This window comes from Neophocaena asiaeorientalis, unplaced genomic scaffold, assembly GCF_003031525.2.
Source record: "Neophocaena asiaeorientalis asiaeorientalis breed wild unplaced genomic scaffold, Neophocaena_asiaeorientalis_V1.1 scaffold150, whole genome shotgun sequence".
NCBI lineage: Eukaryota > Metazoa > Chordata > Mammalia > Artiodactyla > Phocoenidae > Neophocaena > Neophocaena asiaeorientalis.
Genome location: NW_020176571.1, coordinates 8,785,165 through 8,802,328, shown reverse-complemented (window position 1 = coordinate 8,802,328; position 17,164 = coordinate 8,785,165). Strand labels below are relative to the sequence as shown.

At 38.8% G+C, this 17,164-nt stretch overlaps 1 protein-coding gene across 2 annotated transcripts in view; it reads left to right on the top strand.

Moving 5' to 3' along the window:
• The window catches only part of LRP6 (LDL receptor related protein 6), a 171,218-nt gene that overhangs the window by 421 nt on the left and 153,633 nt on the right, over positions 1-17,164 (top strand). The window lies entirely within an intron of this gene.

Here is a 17,164-nt window from a genome sequence, read left to right as displayed (position 1 = left end):
GGGGAGGGGAGGGAGGGAGGCGAAGCAGGGGAAGAGGAGCCGGGAGAGGCCTGGTCGTGGGGAAGGAGGGAGAGAGGGGCCCGGGAGAAGGGGCTGCGTGCTCCGCCCGGCCACGCTGCAGCCCCCGCCTCGCTTTGCCCACCTCGTCGGGGCCGAGCGGAGCCTCCGTCCGGCCTCCCTGACCGGGTGACACCCCGATCCCCCGGAGCCCCATTCTGTCCGAGTGACTGAGGGTCGGTGTGTCTCTTTCTGCCTGGAGTCACCGGGGACGAGGGGCTTTGTCTGGATTTTGGCTCTCGGAACGGTGGAGCCCAAGATGCTTCCACGTTGGGCTTTCACCCTCGAAGCCCCCGCCTTTTCCGTGTCGGTCCTGGCAACTTTGAGAGCTCCCTTACTATTTTTCCAGGCCTTGTTGCAACTAATAACTGGTTTCCGTTGGGGATATAAATGATCGTGGGTGAGAGCACAGTTGGAAAGTGACTCCGAGGTTAAAGGTCGAGAGGTTCAGCCTTGGGAATCGCCCGGGCTTCAGGCCATAATAAAATAGAAACGTTGCCCTTGCAACTCCTGGCGTTCAGGACTTGCCCCTATTTTCGGAGCATGCAGGTGCACAGTTGGCACCAAGTGGAGTCATCCTTGGTGGAGAGGAGCCTGTCCTGGGACCTAAGTTATCATCTACTGCGCTCGCCTGGAGACTGCTTGGCACTTTGGTAAACAACATAGGGTATTCTAGATAATTTGCCTCCAGAATCGCGTAAATTCGGTGGTCCTATGGGTTTTTGTTTTTGTTTTTGAATTGGCCTGCAAAGCTGTCACATACGCTGTGACTTTTATTTTGTGACAGTTCACTGAGGTTTTTCACTGGCCCGCAAGATTTCAGCAGCTCTTCTCAAACTTACCAGTGGGGAAATGGTGATGACTCTGATGCTATGGGGCATTTACCAGCAGAGGAATTTAAGTACCGATTGATGCAATGACTTGTAGCTTTGGTTTTGTTAAAACTCTCGCTTGTGTTCACGGTCAGTTTTTTTTTCAGGTACGGAACCTCTTGGGTCTAAGGAGATTTTTAGCTATTAATTTAACAGGCTAAACTTTTGTTAAGTGTGCAAACTTACTGAGGTTTCCAGAACACGATAGAAGCTAATAGTCTTGTGCTATAAATGAGCCAGATGTGCCATTTTTGAGTGTATATTTATTTTAGATGAGAGTGATTGGCATTGTTTTGGAGGAGGAATTTTTTTTCTTTAGTTACGCTTCAGGATTATTACGTCTGCCTGTTGTATCTTTTACTTAATTACGACTCACTGTAAGCATATCCTAAACTATTTCCACGTGTAAACTCCAGAAAGCTAGTGCCCATTTCATTTTCATGGCAGAGAATTTAGTGCAGTGTTATGTACTTGAGAGGTTTAATAAGTATATGTTTACTTTGTTATAGTATACGCCCTGTCGAAAGGGGATTTTGCTATAGCTGTGCTAAACAATTATATTTGACATAAAATATGTATATATTTTAAGACAGGAGATTAATAGAGTTAACGAATAGGAGAGTCAGCTGATGGGTTAAAGTCTTTGAGAAGTTGAAATCCATAAACCGGCATGTTTCTGGTTGCCCAATTGTGTTTCTCGGAAGGGAAGGTTATGATGTAAATGCCACTTGTTTAACACCACGTTTGAGCCTATTCATTATTGGAATTAAGAGAAGTTGTACTTGAAGTAATATTGTGAAGTATGGTATTGTGTAAGAAGACCTAAAAGAGTTAATAGTTTAAATTGCCTCGTTTCCACTAGCAAGCAAAGTTTCCAAAAGTGAAGCTTTAATTTTAAATGTAGTCTAATAATGGTATGAGGTGGTCTTTGAATTCAGTGTACTTAACTGTGAGTATATATTTGAACTAAAACTGTCTCTCAGTGTGAAAGATTTTTATTCACAATTTAGATTCTTTTCATTCCATGATAATGTCATCTTCTGTTAAAATGGCAATATTAGATAACCTTGGACTCCAGGGAGAAATGTGATTAATTTTTCTTCACAGAAGAGTTGGAACTTTTAACTTTGGGAAGATGGGATGATGGGAGAGTTTGGGAGACCTTTTGTCCTCTGGCCCTGTTAAATCAGTAGCTGAAAGGCAGGGAATAATGCTGTCGTTATCTGGGCTGCATCCCTGTCCCTATCATCAGAGGACAAGGTGTAATGGAAAGATTTGGGAATTTCAACACCAAAATCTTGGGTTTAAAGTCCGTGCTTCACTACTTAATAACTTTATGATTCTAGTCTAGTCAGTGAGTTTCTCTGGGCCCCAGTTTCTTTACTTGTAAAATGTGGGTAGTAATACCAAGCTAATTTGCAAATTTGTTGGGTATATTAAATGAAGTACTGAATATCAGGTGATTTGCAAATGTTATTTTTTGTTATAATTTTTGATTGTGGACGTATCCTCAAATGCTGGGGATTTGAGATTTAATGCGTATGAGATTCACAGATTCTTAAAGATAGAAGAGATCTTGATCCTTCTGGTCTAACCATTTCGTTTGCAAGTGAGGAAACTCAGATTCAGAGAGATTATAGCATGATCAAGATCCTACAGCTAATTAATGTTAGAGCAGGGATTTATTGTCCATTCTTTCAGCATTTAACTATGGTATACCTACTATATATCAGGCTCTGATGGTATATTGGTGAGCAAAATCTCCACGGGCCCTGCTCTCATGGACCTCACGACCTAGGTTGCCATCCTTACTTCCATCCAGGTGCTGGTTAGAAAAGATTATAGCACTGATTTCTTAGAGGAAATATTTTTTATAAGAATATGTTTTGGAATACCATAAGTGTATATAATCTGTAAATACTATGTCTAGCTTATTTTGGGAAGGCTTTGTTGTTTTATAAGAATTCTTTGTTACTTACCTTTTGTTGTTGTTATTTGTTTTGGTGGGGTGTTGGTAAATACTGTCAGCACAAGCCACTAGTGTTTCCCATCTTAAATTTTTATAGGAGTGGTCCTTGGGAAATTGTTTAGTATCAGGTATAACGAAGTCTTGGGAAGATAGAATGAATTTTGGTGTGGGAATCAGGAGAATTCGGTTCTTTTTCTAAGTTTGTCATTTGCTAGCTGTGTGACCTTGGATAAGTTACCTTATCTCTGTACACCTTCGTTAGGATAATGAATCCTCCTTTTGGAGGTTCTCACTTCATATTAACACACTAAGGGCTCTGAGAGGTTCTGAGGTAGAGACCAGTTTTAACTTTGTTTAATCCACTGTTTCCCAAAGTAGACAATGAATTTTTTTGTAAATCCTTTTAACGTTGTGCTGAACCTTTGTTCCAAGCAACACTTTGGAGGTTCTCACTTCATATTAACACACTAAGGGCTCTGAGAGGTTCTGAGGTAGAGACCAGTTTTAACTTTGTTTAATCCACTGTTTCCCAAAGTAGACAATGAATTTTTTTGTAAATCCTTTTAACGTGCTGAACCTTTGTTCCAAGCAACATACGTAGAGAGAACCTGGACCACGTAACCCTTTAAGCGTTAGGTTGAGTCATGTGAATTGATATTTGATGATAATTTCATATAGTTGAATCTGATACTTTAATCCCTTCTTACTTACTTGGCTTTAGATTTGCTCATCTGACTAGGAAATAATTTGACTGGTTATGAAACTTCAGGGTTTCAGCTCCTTGTTATCATCAGGCCTAACAGTGATTTCCCATGGTTAAGTTTTTCAGAGAATTTTTCTTTTCTTTAATTGGAGGTTTTTCTGTTTGCTGAACTGAAATGCTTTTCTGTATAGTTATATACGCTTTGACTATCAGAAAGGTTTGTCTTTTTTGAATATCAAAGAAGATTCTGTGAAGGAGTATATAAATGGAAAATATTTTATGTGAATTTATAAATTGAATATATTGGAAAAACAAGTAATACAGGTTATAGTTCTGCTTAGGCCATGGGTAAATACTCTGAGAAAATTCATTTTCATCATGGAAATTTTATTGCAAGTTGATATTCAGAGAAGATGATAAAGAGGGGCACTGTAGCAGAAAGGTATGGGCTTTGTTGACAAATCAGGTTCGTCTTCCACCACTTTATGTAGCCTTGGACAAGTTACTTAGCTTTAGTTTCTTCTACTATTTCTTCTACTATTAGACGGGTATTATACCTTCCAAGATTCCTGTGAGAACTGATGAAGTGTTTGCAAAGGGATAGCACAGTGCCCAGTCTGTGGACTTTGAGTAAATGGTCACTATTGTCAAGATGGCTAATTTAAAAGAAATGTTAATGCACAGGAAAGACGAGTAAAACATATATATTCTGGGCACTGTTTTAGACAGTAGTTTTAAACCAGTGGTTTTTGAACTTGATTCTTTTGCAACTGGAACAAACTCCGTGAAATACTTTTACTTTTGATATTTTCTATTTTGTTTTATATAAACAAGATGGCCACTATCTACTAAATTTATTTTACCTTCTAAAGGATTGCAACTTGAACACTTGTAGGTGATTATTATAAATAAGCTAGAGAATAAATAGTTCGATTGATTATAATACTTATTTAAAAGTTGCCCATACTTATGGGCAAAATAATTTTATCAAAATATTGTCTAATTGAGAATTTTATTGTATTTGTTTATAATAATTAAAATCAGTTGATGGACTTCTCCCTGTAGGATGGGTAAATGCTATACTGAGTTCCTGCATTGTATATTTCAGTCTTTGTATGAGAGTCTTTTACATATCTTCTGTAAAAGGACCTCCTCTTAATGAATAGAACTCTGCTCCATGTGAATAACTTTTAAATTTAGTCAGATACATGGACTAGGCAACCTAAAGCATAGGATATTTGCCTTTGAGATTATTCATTTAAAATATAATTCATCATAAATACAAGGAAAACTGTTATTTGATATTAATAGCACATGCTTTTGTTTCTCAAGCTGTTTGTGTTATTTGTGGCAGTGACTGTCCTCACAAAAAAGTCATGCAGATGTGAGACTGGAAAATACTAAAATGTACCTGGGCTCAGTTTGGTGAACATTACAGGTACTTCAATGCTGTGATCCTATTAGCTATAATGTAACTTGCTAATTTTTGTTTCTGTGATACCTTGCTTGGAAGGGCCAGGAACTTGGGGATGTGAAGTGAAATCATATTTTTAGGCAAAAAAAAAAAAAAAGTGAAAATTTAAATTATTAACTGACATGAGAAAGACGCATGACTGACCTAAGGCCAGATGGCTTGTGCTCCGGACAGTAATTTCACATGCGGTGCTTTCTGTATGCATCTGATTTCATCTGGACCTTAATATGGTTTTGAAAAGGATACCAATCACTTTGGATAGGGGAAAATAAATAACATTGTAATTTTGGAGTTTGCACGTAGGTGGTTTGTCATATTACTGTAAAATTAAAATGAGTCCAGATTTAGGTAAGGAGAGACTTTATTCAAAAGGATTATTGCAAAAGGGAGAATGCTCTTCTGTAGGATCTGCAGGCATCTCAAAATAAAACACAGAAAGGCTCTTCTTTTATGGCGAAGGGTGAGCAGGGCTGGCAGGGCCGAGTGGGTGAGCGTGAGCAGATTGCATGATCCAGATAGTTTAACTGGAGTTTTTTTTATTTACTGCAGTCAGTTGATGGCTTGGAATGAGCTGTTAAGGGAGCCTGAGAGCATCTGCTTGCTTAAATTTAGGGCAAGCCATACTTTAGGGGCTTGTGGGAAAGGAGAAAAGCCCGACTAAAGTTTGGTCAAGCCAAGTCGGTGGATAAGCAAGGGTAGTTGTGAGCCCTTGGTCAATCCTGCTGTTGTTTAAAAGAAAATTTGTCAGTCTTAGGGATATGTTTTAGTCAGCTCAGGCTGCTACAACAAAAATATTATAGACTAGATGGCTTATAAACAACAAATTTATTTCTCACAGTTCTGGAGGCTGGTAACCCAACAGCAGGGTGCCGGTATGGTCAGATTCTGTTGAGGACCCTCTTCCAGTTTGCAGACTGCTGACCTCTCTTTGTATCCTCACAGGGCAGAGAGAAGAGAGAGGAAGCAAGCTCTCTCTGGACTTTTATAAGGGTACTGATCCTATTCATGAGGACTCTACCCTTATGACCTCATCTAATCCTAATTACCTCCCAAAGGCCCCACCTCCTAATACATTCACATGAGGGGGAGTGTAGGGTTTCAACATATGAATTTTGGGGGACACAGACATTCAGTCCACAACAAAGTAGGCTAAAGTCATTGTGAAGTTGGTCTCATTAGATTGGTCTGATTATTTATGTAGGTGTAGGCATTTTAGGTCTGCTTCAATGGGACTTTTTATAAGGAATCTTGGATTGAACTTTCAGAAGCCTCTTGAGGCCAGGAAGCCAAGTCAAGTACTCACCATTGGGTTTCACTTGCAGTACCTATAGATTTGGATAAATTCCTAAGGTCCCCAAAATATCCTAGGGTTCCTGGGCCTGCCTGGAATTGACCTTGCTTACTTTACTTGTAAGTCTGGGAACTGTAAGCCAGGTACCAGTCTAGTTTTCCCAAGGGAACTGTAAGCATTGTTCCATAAAATCAATCACAGCTCCTTAAAAGTAACTGGTGGTATTAGATTAAGTGAACATGACTTTCAAATATGACATCCAGTCAAAGCCTTGGTTGCATTATAATGTTTCCAACCGGGAGGACAGACTTTTATTGAACCTATACAAATAACTATGTTGCCATGAAAATAAGAATACTCATTTAAATAAGAGTTTTGTTTTTGAATTATGGATGAATTAGGGAGAAAAAGATAAATGTTTTTATTTCTGTTTACAAAAGCATAGTCTGCTGAAATTGTAAATGAATTATAGATAGCTTAAGAGAAAAGAGAAACGAATTCCTTATATCCAGAAAATAGGACATTAAAGTATCAGCAGTATTTTAAAACCCATAATCATCCTTCATCAGTTTATTCAGTCCTGTGTGATTAATTCTTGTTCTGCTAGATCTTGGGTTAACAGTCTCATGAATCCATCTGCTTCACTAGTTTTTTGGGAATCCTGACTCAGTCCACTGGTATAGGCTCAAACTTATTTAAGTGATGCCATCAGAAGCTTGTGCCCAGGAGTTACCAGTATAGTCCTCTTTCAACAATCCTTTTTTTTGTTGAAGACAAGCACTTGGCCTGTAGCTCATTTGCAGGCACTTTCAGGGAAGCATCAAAGTAAAACAAAAAACACTCTGTAGATGACAAAAGACTTAAAATGGTGGTGATGACTTACACGGGTAGTTTTAAAAGTGAAAGATCTGATGGGAGTTCGTTATAAAAAATAATGCAGTTGGGCTTCCCTGGTGGCGCAGTGGTTAAGAATCTGCCTGCCAATGCAGGGGACACGGGTTCGAGCCCTGTACTGGGAAGATCCCACATGCCATGGGGCAACAAAGCCCGTGTGCCATGACTGCTGAGCCTGCGCTCTAGAGCCTGCGAGCCACAACCACTGAGCCTGTGAGCCACAACTACTGAAGCCCGTGCGCCTAGAGCCCGTGCTCTGCAACAAGGGAAGCCACCGTGATGAGAAGCCCACGAACCACAACGAAGAGCAGCCCCCGCTCACCGCAACTAGAGAAAGCTCGTGCACAGCAACGAAGACCCAACACAGCCAAAAATAAATAAATAAATAAAATTTTAAAATCTAAAAAAAAAAAATAATGCATTTGATGAATAAGTTTGGTTGTTTTTATGGCATGCAAACCAAAATAAAATCAGTCCCGAAAAGTTTTAGGCAAGATATCTATAAGCATAATGATTAACCTTATTTTAAAAAAGAGTAGCTATTACATCTGATTTATGAGTATAAATGAATATAACTGTTGTACAGAAAAAGACTTAAAGATATAGCGTAATCCTGAGATATAATGTGTCATGAAGCGTATAGTTAGAGCATATCAAGAATATATCAAGATTATCAAGTAAAGATTTTTAGTTAAGTCTGGAATAAGTCCTATCTGTATAATAAAATTCCATAAGTAAGTTAAGTGAATCACTGGTGGAGAACCACTCACTGGCCTACCAATAATATACTGTATTCAAATTAGAGAAATGAAATTGTGACCAAGGTAACATTAAAAAAATCATAAAAAAGAAAAATGAAAATTGTAATTGATGACTCTCTACTGTTGTCTAATATCAGACAAAGCACCACTGGGACTCAGGAAATGGAAACACATTGTGAACACTGAGGCTAGTGATAAATTTCTAGGAACTTCATCCAGTTTTTGAAATATCATATTAACATTTTACCCATACTGATTTAATCTAGGGAGGGTAAGCCTCTCTTCTGGACAGTGCTTCCCATGCAAATCATAGCATTGATCAAATAAACCAATTATTTTTAGTATTTCTCTTCTTACAAGGTGAAAGAATTAATCCTTTGTGAACTTCCAGGGGCCCTTGGGGAAATTTTAAAGACAGTTGTAGGTGCAAAAGACATCATTTAGTATTTTAATTTGAAAAGGCAGTATGTCAAAAGCTGTCAGGAGGTTTGAACATTCGATTAAATAGGATCATGGATCAGTGAGAAAAAATACCTGGCAACCTATTTAACCAGTGTAAAAAAAATATTTTTTTAAAAGTGAACATAGGAAAGAACTTTAGCTCTTTCAAAAGTGAGAAGACTTTTTAAAATGATAAGACATGATAAAATTAACACCAAGTGCAGGAAATTCCGAAAAGACACCGAATTTTTGGCTTCTAAGGAGATTGATTACTCAGAAAGCAAAGAAAAACCTTTTATAACCTCTTTATTAACAGCGGATCAGAACCCAAGAAGATTTTGTCATTTTAGTAGAAAACCAAATTTTAATTTTATAAGTATAATGTTTGATACTGAAGCACTTTCTGAAAATCTTACAAATAAACCTGTCAAGTCTTAGCTGGCTTTGACCATGACAAATAAAATTCTTTTTATCATCAACTTGTTATAACTTTCTCTGTCCATTCAGGTTGTGTTCTGCATGTTCCTCTTTCTCATTCTGGAGCACTTAGTCATTTTACTTTAGGACCTTTTTTTTTTTTTTTTCCTTAAAAACACATTTTGCATATAGAGTTGTTCCTTTCTGTCATTATTTCTATTAGAGTCTCACATACAAGGTTATAACTTATAATTACAGTAACTACTATTTTACAGAGAAAACTGTGAGGTGGATAGTTGTGAACTGTCTGTCATATACCAATGTTTTGTAGTAGACTGGCAGAGTTTATGAATATACATCTTACAACTTATAGCCATGCACTTCTGGATAGTACAACTTCTCAATGTGACAAAAATGAATATGTTCATTGATAGACTCAAATACGTGTGGCTTCTTGGTACCATGAAAATAAGAGGCAAAAACTTGTATAAACTTGAAATGCTTATGCTTCAGTGTTCTGTCTTAGAAATGACCTAGGTATTTAATGAATATCCATGGACTAACTTAGCATAAGTCTAAGGTTTTAAGTTACTAAAAGATTTTGGAAACTACAAGTTGGCTTATTACAAGATATAATTACTTTTGAAGTACAGTTTGTCAGAATAATGATTCAACTTGACTAAGTACAAATGTAGATATAATGCTCGTTTATTCTGTCAATAAACCTGTAAAAATTTAGGAAGAACATATTCAAGTAGAATAAAAACCTATTCCTGTGTTATACTTAATGCCCATAACTCAGAAGACATAGGTGTTTTTATTAAACCAACAATATTAAACTGGTCTCATATACCAAAGATTTGCCTAAATGTATGTTAACTTGGATTTTTAAAACATTTGGGTTAGTTTCTAAGAATTTTAATTTCCTTAACTTCTGGAAATCTTAGAAATACTTTTTATATGAGCACTTTTTGTTGTTATTTTAGCAGCTTTATTGAGATATTCACATACCATACAATTCACCCATGTCACGTGTACAGTTCAGTAGTTTTTAGTCTATTCACAGAGTTGTGCCACCATCACCACAATTTCCCCCAACCCCCAAAACTGCTTTTTTTTTTTTTTTTTTTTTTGCGGTATGCGGGCCTCTCACTGCTGTGGCCTCTCCCTTTGCGGAGCACAGGCTCTGGACGCGCAGGCTCAGCGGCCATGGCTCATGGACCCAGCCGCTTCGCGGCATGTGGGATCTTCCCAGACCGGGGCACAAACCCGTGTCCCCTGCATTGGCAGGTGGACTCTCAACCACTGTGCCACCAGGGAAGCCCCCAATTTGTGTTTTTAACTTTAGGTCCCTGAGCCCCTCATGAATCCCTAGGGGGGAAAAAGTGCTAGTGACTACAGGGAATTGAGGGGTTGGAGTAAGAAGGGAAAGGTCTGACAGGGTGGATAGAGGGGTGGAGGAGATCGGGGTATTAAAGGAGGATAGATAAAGGATTTAAGGGAAGGTTGAGGTTGGTAAAATGGAGGAAGGAAGAGAGATGGTGATGGGAAAGGAGAGGTTTTAGGGAGATCCCGTTTCCCAAGGAGGACATTGAAGTTCTAAATTGTCTTTAGTAAAATTTTGCCCTTTTTTAAGATACTGGACTGAATTAGGGCTATAATGGTGAAGTGTGTGGTCAGTGGGAGAAGACGGAGGGCGCTCAATAGAGTGACAGTTACTTGTTGGATTAGATAATTAAACAAGACATGAGAATTTTTTTTCCACATCTTTATTAGAGTATAATATCAGCTATACATATATCCCCATATTTCCTCCCTCTTGCGTCTCCCTCCCACCCTCCCTATCCCACCCCTCTAGGTGGTCAAAAGCACCCAGCTGATCTCCCTGTGCTATGCGGCTGCTTCCCACTAGCCATCTGTTTTCCATTTGGTAATATATGTAAGTCCATGCCACTCTCTCACTTTGTCCCAGCTTACCCTTCACCCTCCCCGTGTCCTCAAGTCCATTTTCCAAGTCTGCGTCTTTATTCCTGTCCTCCCCCTAGGTTCTTCATAACCATTTTTTAAAAAAATTCCATATATATGTGATAGCATATGGTATTTGTTTTTCTTTTTCTGACTTACTTCACTCTGTATGACAGACTCTAGGTCCATCCACCTCACTACAAATAACTCAATTTTGTTTCTTTTTATGACTGAGTAATATTCCATGGTATATCTGTGCCACATCTTCTAATTCATCTGTCTGTGGACACTTAGGTTGCTTCCATTGTCCCGGCTATTGTAAATAGAGCTGCAGTGAACATTGTGGTACATGACTCTTTTTGAATTATGGTTTTCTCAGGGTATATGCCCAGTAGTGGGATTGCTGGGTCGTATGGTAGTTCTATTTTTAGTTTTTTAAGGACCCTCCATACTGTTCTCCATAGTGGCTGTATCAATTTACATTCCCACCAACAGTGCAAGAGGGTTCCCTTTTCTCCACACTGTCTCCAGCATTTATTGTTTGTAGATTTTTTGATGATGAAGACATAAGAATTTAAAGGAGCTGGGAAGGGGTGTTCCCTTGTGAAGAGCCAAGGAAATTCCCTTGTGTAATCTCCATTATAGGAGTTAGGGATGTTAGAAGAGGCCTCACAGAAGAGCTGGGAATATTCCCCCTCAAGAGTTAGGGTGTGATTGTCTACTCAGAGAGTCAAAGAAAAAAGTTCTTTGCTGGAAAATATCAAGGTAACTTCTTACCATGTTGCAACAGATAAGATGTCTGCAGCACTGGTTAAAGAGTTGAACTCAAGGAAAGATCCCTGAGTCTCTGAGCAGGAGAGGAGTTTAAATGACTCACAAAGTGTCATTATTGAGGTGGGGATGGCATGGGTCCGTAGGTGAGGTCAGTACTCATCCAAGTCATGTCACTCACTATACAGATGTCAAATACAAATAAATTCCTGCTTGGTAAGGCGAGTCTTTATTCAGAAAGACTTTTGCAGTAAGGAGAATGACCACAAGGTATGCAGGTATCTCAGAATCAAACCCAAAAAGACTTTACTCTTATATGTAGAAATGAATAGTGCCAGCAGGATATTTGTGGGAAAGTAGGACAAGTGGGTAGAGGTTAGCAGATGACATGACCAGGGCAGTTTTAACAGGAGTTTTTTTTGTGTGTATGGTCAGCTGATACTTCAAATGAGTCCTTAAGAGAGGATGTTCTGGATTGGCTTGCTTAAGGTTAGAGCTAGCCAGAGTTCAGGGCATAGAAGCCTGACTAATCTGGTCAGGCCAAGTCAGTGTGTAAGTTGGGCATTTGTATGCATTTGGCCAGTACTTAATGTAAAATCCTTTAGGGTTTATGACAAGTATGCTTTTAGATCAGGTTCTAAAAAATTCCTTTTAAATATTAATAAATGTTTTTTATATGACCGTCATACAGTGAACTGTGTTAGGGATTCCCCAAATTATTTAAAAGGTATGGCTCCTGTTCCCAAGTGGCAGAGGTCCTAGTTGAAGAAGGAAATATACCTAAAAAAATGCTAATATCAAATAGGGGGTGAAGACTGTAAGGGTGCAAAGAAGGAAAGCTGAGGCAATTGGAAAGATTCTTGGAATAGATAAGGTTTGAATCTGGCCTTGAAGGATTTGCTTGCTGTATAAGGTTAGAGAAATATGGAGCGTGCAGGAAAATGAATACACTGTGGTGATGGAGTATGATGTGCTCATAGTTGATGTGTTAAAAACTAGTTTGTATGATGCAGAGACTATAAAAGGTAAGTTAGAGTCATAGGTAGAAAGCACCTGGTGGAGGCCTGAGGTATTGAGGCTTTTTAATTTTAGGCACAGGAAATCAGAAACCTTTTTGAGTTGGATAAAGTAAAAGTATTAGAAGTAGAAAAGGGAAGGGAGAGTGTTGAGATCATTTACTATTGAGGTAGTTTAGGCCTGAGGTTATGAAGGTCTAGAGTAGGATAGTGGTTCTAAAAAATGGAAAAGAAGAGGCAGATTTAAGGACTTGCTAAAGGAGAATCAACAAGACAGTGAGTGATTGGCAGACGGCGGGAAAAAGGTGGGTGTCAAGGATGGCTCCATGGTACACCAGTAGGGTTAGGAAAATTGTGGTACCATTGACTCTTGAGGGTTTTCTTTGGGGGAAAGGTGATGAATTTAATTTTATGGCAGGAAGAGACGGCCAACTTAGATAATTTTCTCATCTACACTCTGTGTTGTTCCCTAAGTAAGAGAGTGTAGAAGAGAAGATTATCCAAGTTCACCTGGTTAACCAGCAACTTTATTCAGGTAATTTTCAAGTCATCATCTCCAGCCTAAGCTTCAGTTCTACACATATAACTTCTTGTTGGCCGTCTCACTATCCTGTTTCTTGACTCTCCAATGGCTCCTGCCAGGTCTCTGCTCTCAAAAAGCTTTGTTTTAATAAAGCTAACCTTGCTGCCACCAAGAGAATAATTATATGAATCACAAAACCTTACAGTATTGGTATGCACTTCATATAACCACCCATTAGTTATTAACTCCTTTAGTCTAACTTCCCACCTATCACACAACTGAAACTGCTTTCTCCAAGTCTTCATAACCAAATCCAACTGGCCTTTTCTCAGTCCTTATTCTCTGCAGCATTCAAAAATGTTGACCATATCACCACCTATGTAGAATGTTCTGCATACTATACTATTATTCCTCTGATCATGCTTCATCTGCCTTTTAGTTTCAGGTCTTCCCTCCCACTTAGCAAACATAGGTATAGACTAAGAAAGGAGGCAGGGCAACTTGTCATTTGAGACTGAGGACAAAATAGAGGAGGATGGGTGGGATATAAAGAGATTTTTGAGAAGTTTAAAGTAAGATGTTGGGGATGTATGACATTTACCTTGCTTCCTGCTTCACTGAGATTACTTTGTGAGATGATCTGGGATGAAGGATTCAAAGCATGGAATTTGTCTTCAGGAAAGCAGAAAAAGTTCAGAAAGGCACTAGGGAAAGATTGGTAGGAAGTTAATAAAGGAAAACAAGGATTTCTAAGCACCTGTGAAGGTTCACTAAAGCGATATGATGGTGGTTATTTGGGTTATCTGGGTATTAGGAAGTCTGAAGGTAAGTGCTTTGGAGTGGAAGATACTGAGTGCATGGCACATACGCTACAACTAGGGGCAAGTGTGTGTGGATCCAGTGTATTTCTTTAGTAGATTAACACAGTATTACAAATCAAATTATACCTTTCAGATGTCCCATTTAATATATTGCTAAGTAGATATTGGTGACAATATTGTAGAAAGTATTGAAGTATCAGAAAGTTGGTTGGACAGGATGAAATCTGGGATTTCTTTTTTTTTTTTTTTTTTTTTTTTTTTTGTGGTACGCGGGCCTCTCACTGTTGTGGCCTCTCCTGTTGTGGAGCACAGGCTCCGGACGCGCAGGCTCAGCGGCCATGGCTTATGGGCCCAGCCGCTCCGCGGCATGTGGGATCCTCCTGGTCCGGGGCACGATCCCGTGTCCCCTGCATCGGCAGGCGGACTCTCAACCACTGCGCCACCAGGGAAGCCCTGGGATTTCTTTTTAATAGTGTGTATAGGTTTATGTATAGTCCTTTAGAAATCCTCAATTATAACCACCGCTGCTAACTTAAATTAACTTGTTCACCCCCCCCCCCCCCTTTTTTTTGTACTCTTAAGGCTTGTGAGGCCTTAAATGACCAGAAAGGTTCTTTGGATTTTGTAGACCACATGTTTAGTAGAAATGTTAATGTTTGACTTGAAAGCCATAAAAGACATTTAGCTGGTACTTAATGCCATATACAGATTTGGTATAGTTTTCCAAGGAAAGTGCCATAAAGAAAGGTGCCCAATAAGTGTCAGATTATCATCACTCTTGGATTTTAAATTGTAAATTCTCTGGGGCTATTTCTAAGCCTTGTGCAGCACTTAACATTGTACCCTTAACTAATAATGACCTTTCTTCTGATTTTTATAATTGGCGCATAATATGAGGGGCTCAGTATAAGACAGTGCAGTGAACACTATGTGGACTGATAAATCAGTGTGATGTATGAAGGCCTGAAACGAGCTAAAAGTGAATCGGTGAGGGAAATTTACTAATTTGCCAATAGCAGCTGTAGGTACGCAGAAAAAGCAGAAAGGGCTCTTAGTCACTTTTTTAAAAAGCTGTCCGCCCATCTGTTTTTGACTAAGAAAGTTGGACTTAAGCTTAGTTAGAAGAGTTCATGTTGTGCTTACTGATGAAAATAGTGGACTTCATAACTCCATTTGGCAGACACAACCCATAAACTGGCTTAAACATCACTTTTTTCTTTACTGTTTTTGAGCACCTTAATTTTTTTTAAAATTACTTTCTTAAAGAGGGAGTGGTTAGTTTTCAGTGGCACTTGGTCTTGGCTTTGGATGACTGTCTTAGACCTTTAGTAAGTAATTGTGAGAGAAGATCATGTAGATTATTGCATCGTAACTCTGGTCTTATTTTTGCTGCCTCGTCTGTGTTCTTCATCTCAGCCTCTACATCTGTGCTATCCATACGACAACTTGTCTACTTAAATTTAAATGAGTTAAGATTAAATAAAATTAAAGATTTATTTTCTTAGTCATACTAGCCATCTTTTAAGTGCTCCATAGCCACATGTGGCCAGTGGCTGTTGTACTGCTGGAGAGAAAACTTCTGTCATCATAGAAATTTCTGTTGGATGGTGGTGCTCTAGATCTTTAATTACTGTTGATACCAGGAAAGTAGATGTCAGAAGCTTGGAATAAATGCTTTAAAAAAACCAAAACGCATATTTTGGATAAAAAAAAAAAAAGCATTTATACTACTTCAGTCCTAACAGCTTCAGCTTTCTCAGAGTTAAATCTCTCTTTCGGATAGGCTTTATATTTAGTTTTGGTATTAGGTCTTATTCAAAGATCATTCTAATAGTAATATAAAACAGAATAAAAATAGTTGTATTAAGACCTGTATCTGCCAGACTGTTTTATTAAGGTATAATTCAAGAAATTACACATATGTAAAGTTTAAAATTTAATAAGTTTTGACATATCTATGCACTTCTGGAACCATCATCACAGTCAGTATGATATAGCCATCACCTACAAAAGTTTCCTCATGCCCCTTTATCATCCCTCCTTCTTTTCTTTTCCACCGTCTCTCCCCACCTCCAGACAACCACCGATCTGCTTTTTGTTACAATAGATTAATCTGAATTTTCTAAAACTTTATATAAATGGAGTATGCAATATATACAGTCTTTTTCTGACTTATTTTATTCTACATAATTATTTTGAGATTCACCCAAATTACATAAACAAATATTTCATTACTTTTTTTTTTTTTGGCACGCCATGTGGCACGCAGGATTTTAGTTTCCTGACTGGGGATTGAATCCGTGCCCCCTGTAGTGGAAGCGCGGAGTCTAAACCACTGCACTGCCAGGGAATTCCCAATAGTTCATTACTTTTTTTTTTAATTTGGCTGCATTGGGTCTTCGTTGCTGCGTGCGCGCTTTCTCTAGTTGCGGCGAGCAGGGGCTACTCTTCGTTGTGGTGCGCAGGCTTCTCATTGCGGTGGCTTCTCTTGTTGTGGAGCACTAGCTCTAGGCACGTGGGCTTCAGTAGTTGTGGCATGCGGGCTCAGTAGTTGTGGCTTGTGGGCTCTAGAGCACAGGCTCAGTAGTTGTGGTGCACAGGCTTAGTTGCTCCGCGGCATGTGGGATTTCCTCGGATCAGGGCTCAAAGCTGTGTCCCCTGCATTGGCAGGCAGATTCTTAACCACTGCACCACCAGGGAAGTCCCCATTACTTTTTTTTTTTAATTATTTTTTTATACAGATTTTTATTAGTTATGCATTTTACACACATCAGTGTATACATGTCAATCCCAGTCTCCCAGTTAATCACACCACCACCACCACCTCCTGCTGCTTTCCCCCTTTAGTGTCCATATACCATATTGTCTTGATTACTGTAGCTTTGTAGTATAGTCTGAAGTCTGGGAGTCTGATTCCTCCAGCTCTTTTTTTTTTCCCTCAAGACCACTTTGGCTATTCCGCTTTTGTGTCTCCATACATATTTTAAGATTTTATTTTTATAGTTCCATAATAAATGCCATTGGTAATTTGATAGGGATTGCATTGAATCTGTAGATTGCTTTGGGTAGTATAGTCATTACAGTATTGATTCTTCCAATCCAAGAACATGGTGTATCTCTCCATCTGTTGGTGTCAACTTTAATTTCTTTCATCAGTGTCTTATAGTTTTCTGCATACAGGTCTTTTGT